An 8,090-nucleotide genomic window follows, 5' to 3' on the forward strand; every position below is an offset into this window, starting at 1 on the left:
ACACCTACATATATACTTACGAACGCGCTCTGTTTCAGTTATATACATATTACAGAGATAATCATAAAATAGAATACACTATTAGCTTGCAAGATATATAGAGAAGACACTCTCCGAAATACATTTCCGACATTAATTGAAAATTATTAAAATCTTTGTGCCGATTACGCAAAGAAACTAAGGTGTTCAAGATACAATCTCTGAAAGAAATAATTATAAATTAATCAAATAAAATCTTGGTCAACTTTGCGATTTGAGTCGAGCGATTTTCAAATGTATCAAATAGCAGGGTCTTGTATATAATATAAATGCATGAAATATGTCATTTTATATCGCATATAGATATTTCTTCGTTAAATTATCTCGTGGCTCATGTTGAATTTCAAGCTTCAAAGGCTTGGAGATGTGCGGTGGAGTGTATAAGGTAGAAGATACGATAAATTAGGGATACAAATTGCTTGGTGGCTCGATTACGGTCTATATATTTCGGTTGACTTATTGGCATGGAAGCAATATTCGCGTTAACTTTATTAACAAAAAAAAAATTATTACACATAATTAATTTATGTATTAATATCGAATTCATTTTTTTATTTTTCTCCTTTATTTCCCGCAGAATTTCACGCGAGAGGAGAAGCGAGAGGAACGAAATTTAATAAGTAAAATGAAATTGCTAGAGATACAGGTCGCTTCTCTCGTCTCGCGATTGAGATCTTTCGATTTGTCGAGCAATGGCAGCGAACGACTGTCTGCGACGCACAGTTGCGATGCTTTCAAATCCCGCGTATAAAAGGAAATAAAAGCTATTCGAAGACTGACAACCGCAGAAGTGCTGCGATTCGAATCGTAATTCGTTAAATGAGCAACGTGTGAGGAGAGATTTTGTAATATTATCAATTACCGCAAGACGCGATTAAATTTTCTGCGATCCGATTACGCGCGCGTGATTTTTTTCAACGTATTCTTTTACGAAAATCTGTAGAAAACTTTCGTAATATCTCACCAATAAAAGAAATACAGATAAACTTCTTTATCTCTCAACATGTTCGCACGTCCGAAATTTATTGCTTACTGATCACTTCTTTAAAAGGAGCTTTAAATAAAAATTTGACGTAAAGTCACTCTTTTTACTTTAGATGCTAAATTCAACTAACGGTAATTCAACTTTGTAACGAGTTTCTCACAAAAATAAGCACTACGAACTGAGAGAATCGTGCACTTCTAAATTTTCACGGCAATGGCAATCAAAAACGCTCTCTTTCGCGGAAATAAATGCGAGTCGGATAAGAATAATAAAAAGGTAAAAGAGAATTCGCAAAGTCGATCACCGCGAAAATTCCCGATTAAGTCGAGCAACGGCGAATGAACGAGCGACGAGCTGTCGTTGCGTTAGTAATTGCGATAAAAAAAAAAACCTAGAAAAATCAAACCGTTGTCCCGAGAGAAATCGCCATGCTTAGGCGCGACGGGGTCCTTGAGAAGGGTGAAAAGGAAATTCCTCGTCCGGAGGGGCTTGTTGTTGTTAGCTACCTGGTCCGGAAGTTTTTCTCGCGTTCTTCGCGAACGGATCTTTTTCCGCGAATCTCTGCGAGGCTAATCTAGCTCCTGATTTCGTGATCGTCGCGGATGGAAGCCCCGACGAGTTTCTCCGTCGGCGGATTAAATCGCGGTGAGAAACCGCGATCCGCGAAGTGGAATCAACGCACGTTGAATCTTGTATTCGGCCCGAAAGGTCGGAAATACGCTCGTCGGCTTCGCCGCGCGCGAAACACGCGCGTATTCGCGCAACGCAGGTAAAGCTCTGTTTGCACGGCTAAAGATTCTATTCCTGGTCTAGAGTATGAACTTACATGTGCAAACCGGAGAGTGGTCCACTTCTCAAACTTCTCTGTTGTCGGCAAAAATCAAATCGAATTTCTAATAAGAAAAAATGTTGGGATATAAAGCATGGGAGTTCAGAAATTGGAAATAAAGTGTAAAAAATGCAAATGATGTAATTTCTGCGTTTAATATAACAGAATATACTTGTATTAGTGGACACTTGATAATAGTGTTTCGTGTAGAACGGAGAGAAGTTCATGTATGCGCGGATTTGATTTATATCTGTTGGGATTTACGTAATTGTTCTCGCGTGTAGCCGTGCAAATTGAGATTTGTCTGCGCGTGTTCTTTAACTGCTTTGCATAGGTTTATATCTGAGGGGGCAGCTAAAAGAAAATAATAATTAATATTTCGCGACTTTTATAGAGCGGCACACGCTTCAATTTTTCACGTATAAAAGATATCGCTCGAAGCAGACCTCCGCATATTTATAAATTTTACGATCAAATGCGTGCAATTACTATACGAACTTAACCCTTTACTGCTACTATTGTATATTGCACGAGGATTTTACATCCCATCGTATATGGATGTAGCTTGCGATACGCAGTAAATCGCAATAAACTTCGTATGGGGGTTTACGTTGTGTGGAAACAGATTAGATTAGAACGCAATATTCCATTGGATAGCTAGCTCCAAATAGCTCCATATAGATAGCTTTCGACTCGTGTTGACAACGAGATATAACATATTGACGCAATAAATTCTACGTTTGTTATTGCTCTTTAAAGGACCTTTCTAAATTGCCTTTCTCTGTAATTTTCAAACAGTATATACGTTTAAATAATTTTATAGATTTATTTTATTTCGTTTAAAATAAAAAAAAAAATAAAAATCTTTGACAAAATTAATAATTTGGTTAAAAAAAAGCATTTGTGATTGCTTCAGTTGATAATAAATAAATATTCGGGGATGTGAAGCGGGCTTTTTGCATCGAGATGAAAGAGGTACGCAGTAAAGGGTTAAATGCCATTACAGAGTACAATCTGGACATGCGTACATCGTTCATACACATAACACGCTGAGAGGCGTGCTTTTTCGTGCTTCGGATGACGAGTCAGACTATGCTTTTGCCGTACAAGCCCACTCGTAGCGAGTTCAGTAAATACTGGACCACATTTAGAAACGTCAGACTCTCGCGAGGGAAGGTAAATCCAGGTGAGAGGCTCTGGAATACCGAACACGTCAGACAGTGAGGGATAGTAGCAAACTTCCCGCTCCTTTGGGAGTGCCAAAAGCTGCGTTTCTCGATCGCATCTTATGATGCAGCGCGGTAAGCCACAGTCTCTCCTCTTTCTCTCTTCCTTTATCCCTAAACAAAGTTAGATTTAAAAAGGTTGCGCGTCCCCAAAGAAAATGGAAAAGGATAACATCTTGCCTTGCACGTATCGCGCAACGTTAAGGCGACGATGTGTGTGTGTTCCGCTATTTTATTGATATAAATATAAATCGCGTTTTATTCTCTTCTCTCTTTCGAAGCATTTAACTTTCTGTACGCATTTGTGTTTAATTTTGGCATAAGCTTGACAATTAAACGCTACTATGTATTTTCATGTAGGTATTTTATTGGCATTTTAATTATCGGTTCGCAATGGCTCAGTCTGTTTATTATCTCGTCTTTTCAATACCTAAATGATATTGTGATTTTAACTTCCACAATTCGCGTGCTAATCAATTTCTCTCTGATATTGTTTTTACTAACAAAACATATATTAATTTGTGGTATTTTCAATTTGAACAAAATAATACGCATGATTTCTCTTATCTTAACCATGAACTTCTATTAAACATTTTTTATTCAAATTTTAATATGAAGAACAAATAAAACTTTAGCAAAATAATATTAATACAATATTGGTCAATGCAGAATGAGCCATTTTTTACGACCTTTGCAAAACTTTTTTATGAAATACGTATATAATTTGTCTTGCTATAAAAAATTAAAATTTAATTAAAATTACGATATTATCATTTATACATTTGATAAATTTTTTTTAGTTTCCACGTGACACGCAAAGGTTTGATTAAATATTTTTGAATTTGCGTAGGATTATTGCGTAAAAGAATTGCGTTTTCATTTTAGCATTCGCTAATCACGTACGATTTGTTAACATCACGCGCGCAAAACGATCAATATAATAATCGATTAATCGAGTTGCGAGGGGCGTTTGCACTTCGGCATTAGTTTTTCGACAACGAGACATTCACATTCGCGCGTCGCATTTTTGCTCGACGTCGCGTCATTATTTCTCGGAAAGTAATTGCTGTTCGTTAATGACGTCCTGTGCAACGTTCTGGCACAAAGGCGTCGCTCGGACGACTGAGTGAGATCCGGCGACGTAAGAAGGATGACGTCGACCGGTTATATACCGTTGGTCGTCCTCCTCGAGATCGGCGTAATTAACGAACTTCCGACATTTCTGGCATGAAGTTAAGGAGCGATGAATTCATTTCAAGCGGGAACAATGAAACGCTATCGACGGCGATACTCGCTGAGAAATACGACTCGCGTTACGATATCATCCATCAACTGGGATCGGAAATTCGATGTCTCTCGGTCTGTGATTGATTAGTTATTTTACTTTGCTCATCCGTAATTGAATTAATTAATAAATTAACAGAAACGATTTTCAAAGAAATTAGGATAGCAATGCATCTTTTATTTTGAAATATTAAACTGTATCGAAAGTGTAATATGAATCCATGATTTTTTCATCAACGAAGAGTTTTTCGAATAACTGAATTTTTTTTTATACATATATCAAAATTGAATATAAATAATTTTAAATATTCGCGTATGCACGTATATTTATGATTTATTGGCTTAAGCAACGAGATACCCAGTTATTAAACAATGCTCTCGCTTGAATCGAAAAATGTTTGCGCTTAATACGATTAATGTCTCGGATTATATATCGTATTTTGTGCTGATGCGATTAAAAGTTTCGCGATACGACCATGAAAGGATAATAATACCACCGTCCGGAATTAATATCAATTTCCGATTCCCAACCAATCATCCCATTTGCGATCGCGGCGAGAGATCGATGTTATTCTAGACTTCAGTCCCCTCGTGTGCGTCCGCATCGTACATTAATAAAAAGTGATAATAACGTACTAAACTAAGTGGACCAACGTCTCAAAGCCACATATGGAAATTCTAAAAAGGGGTCGTAGCATAGGGAAGACCCGCTTGAAAGTGTTATAAGTACATCGCGTTGACCAATCGGCCGACCGATCGCTCTTCGTTGCTCGCTTTCGCAAAAAGCCATTTCCACGATTGAAGCGGCCACAGAAAAGTGGTGGTTATCGAGGCGAAAAATTCGCCTCGATGTGGGTAGCACTGATCGACGTATTATTGCATTATAGCAGGTATATTTGTGAAAATTGACGAAATACTCGAAATATCAAATGGAAATGTACATATACATATGTGTCACAAGTATACAATGTTCGAAATATATACAATGACACCCTTAAAAATGTTATTAAAATTTATGGCATATTAGCAAAGTAGATATATATGAGAGAAATTAAGGATTATTAAGTATGACAAATTTTAATGTTAATTTGAGAAATGTTATATCATTAAGAATCTAAAATTTTAACTAATTTGGAGATATTAGATATGCATATATTCTAAATCTGTGAAATAAAAACTTATTATAAATAATTGTTAAATATGAAAATTTTATAAATTTAAATATTTTTACGCTTTTCTTTTACGAGAGAAGAGAGATGTATATTCTCCTATTTTATTTTATTACTGATATAGGAGTGTACATCAGCACTCATATCATTTGAAATTTAATGTGTTAGATTTAAATATATATTCTCTATATTACACACTATATTACTACGTGTATATAAAAAGTTCTATACGTATAATACATATATAATATAATATATATATATTATATATATATATATATATATATATATATATATATATATATTATTTCATTATACTCGTCTGTTTGTAAGACATTGCCGTCTTTTGCTTCAATCGGAGAAATGTATTGCTATTGCAGCATGTGCAAATTATAATTGTCATGACTTGCAAGTCTCATCTTGGGATAACAAAGATTAATGCATTCGTTTAAATGGAAAATTTATCGCGATCGGACAGGCCGATCGGTTAATCGCTAATAGGCGAATAGATAGGGAAATATCGATATCAGCTTGAGCTATATACATATAACACGTACCACTGTCTAAAAGAATTATCGTACGAAATATTTCCATAAATCATATACATATATACATATATATATATATATCTATACATATATGCGTATTTATATACACACGAGGCACTGCAACTTCCTTTTCTAGTACGTTTTAAACTAACATTTTTATTCTCACACACATACACACGTATAAGATGCTACCTTTTTTATATTTTTACTAAAATACGAACGATGCGTGTGTGTACACAGTGGCATAACCGCATCGCGTAAACATTTCGACTTACAATTAGACGATCCAAGATACTAGATAGACTGAATGCGCTATTAGAATTAGTTATGCATATTTTGTTCTCAAATTTTTCCTCTAATTCCGGGATAGAAGATGTGCATCGTGCGATCATATATATACGCTTGTTGCTTCTTACATAAATAGTAATCATCTGGTTAAGCCACTGTTATTCTTCTTTAAAATTGCAGCTTCACGAAAGTGAAACAATCATTCATATTATCGTCGATATGTACTATCGATGGTAAGTAAAACTAAACGTCCAGTTTAGTTGAAAACATATAAATATATGGTATTTAACATTTCCTCCGCGAGAAAATGTAATAATTACATTGGAGAAATTGTATACGAGACAATTGGAATAAACTATATTCCGTAGACAATTGTGTACCGCGGCGATCCACTGAAACCAAATATTGGGAAAAATAAAATTTACATTCTTTAATCAACAAAATTCATTTCATTTCATTTTTCTATATGCCGCGGAAACAAAGCGAGGTATTAAAATTTTTAGAGCAACATTTAGCGAGGCCAGTTTGATAAATCGTTCTTCGATTAAAAAAAAAAAAAAGATAATTAAACATAAGAACTGTAATTTTTTGTTTTCGAAATGACCAACTTATCTACACTTTTATGTAAAAGTTTCATTATTCTGGTTGTAATAATTAATCTTTTGAGCGCACATAAAGGTGCCTTTAAGTTTCGCGTTTCACACGTTGGCTTGGTTCACTTTTGTCTTTCCGCCTTTTAGAATATTAATGGTTCTTCCCGGAGACCCACGATGGGAGAGACGCAGGTAGAAAAACGATATGAACGAAACTTTTAAAATGATTATTATTCTATATCTCTACCATAAATAAATAAGTGCTTTTATATACGTTTCAATTTTTGCTCGCGATTATATACGTATATTTTTCTGTTAAAATCATCACTCTGAGAGAACATAGATTAAAAATGTATGACATAGCAACTCTGCATCTCTAAAAACTATGTAGTCATTGCGTGCATATACTGTGTAAAATAATTATAACGAATAACTTTTTTATATAGCGTCAGATAATAATTTCTCAAAGAACATTAATATTTTACAAATTATGAATTTCGTGTCATCATCTCATTTAAAATGAGGAATAACAAAAATATCTATACAAGAATTTTTGGAACGTAAATAAATTATTTCACGATATACACATATCTCTCGAATATTAAACTTCACCGTTCTGTTTGGTCAATATCATTTCCTTTGAATAATGTTGAATAATGCGAACACTTAGCTTGGCACATGCGATATATTATCGATATGCGTACGAAAATTAGCCGCGACGTCCATGTTTTTTGCTCATTCGGCAGCTGCAGCAGGTAGTGTACATATACATATGTATATATACATATATATATTTTAGTGTGCGTGTGCCTATTTCGTCTTATAGTTTGATACTGTTGTATATACCGCGAACTGTACCTCGAAGTTACTGTAAAACACTTTAACTGTCAATTATATACATGGAGTTTTACGATATACACAAAACTTCAGCCAAGCGGCATAAATATATATATAAATATATAGTAGGTATATACACATACATATATACATATATGTACGTGTAATGTAAGAGTACGCGTATAGTCATTACATATAAATGTGAAATGTATGGCCTGTGCATAATTCTAAATTAGGTACGTTCGAATTAATATCCGTAGGCCTATACGTATGTAATCGGCTGTGGGAGAGA

The sequence above is a fragment of the Nylanderia fulva genome, unplaced genomic scaffold (genome assembly GCF_048542155.1).
Source record: "Nylanderia fulva isolate GAGA-0341 unplaced genomic scaffold, ASM4854215v1 Scaffold2, whole genome shotgun sequence".
NCBI classification, from domain to species: domain Eukaryota; kingdom Metazoa; phylum Arthropoda; class Insecta; order Hymenoptera; family Formicidae; genus Nylanderia; species Nylanderia fulva.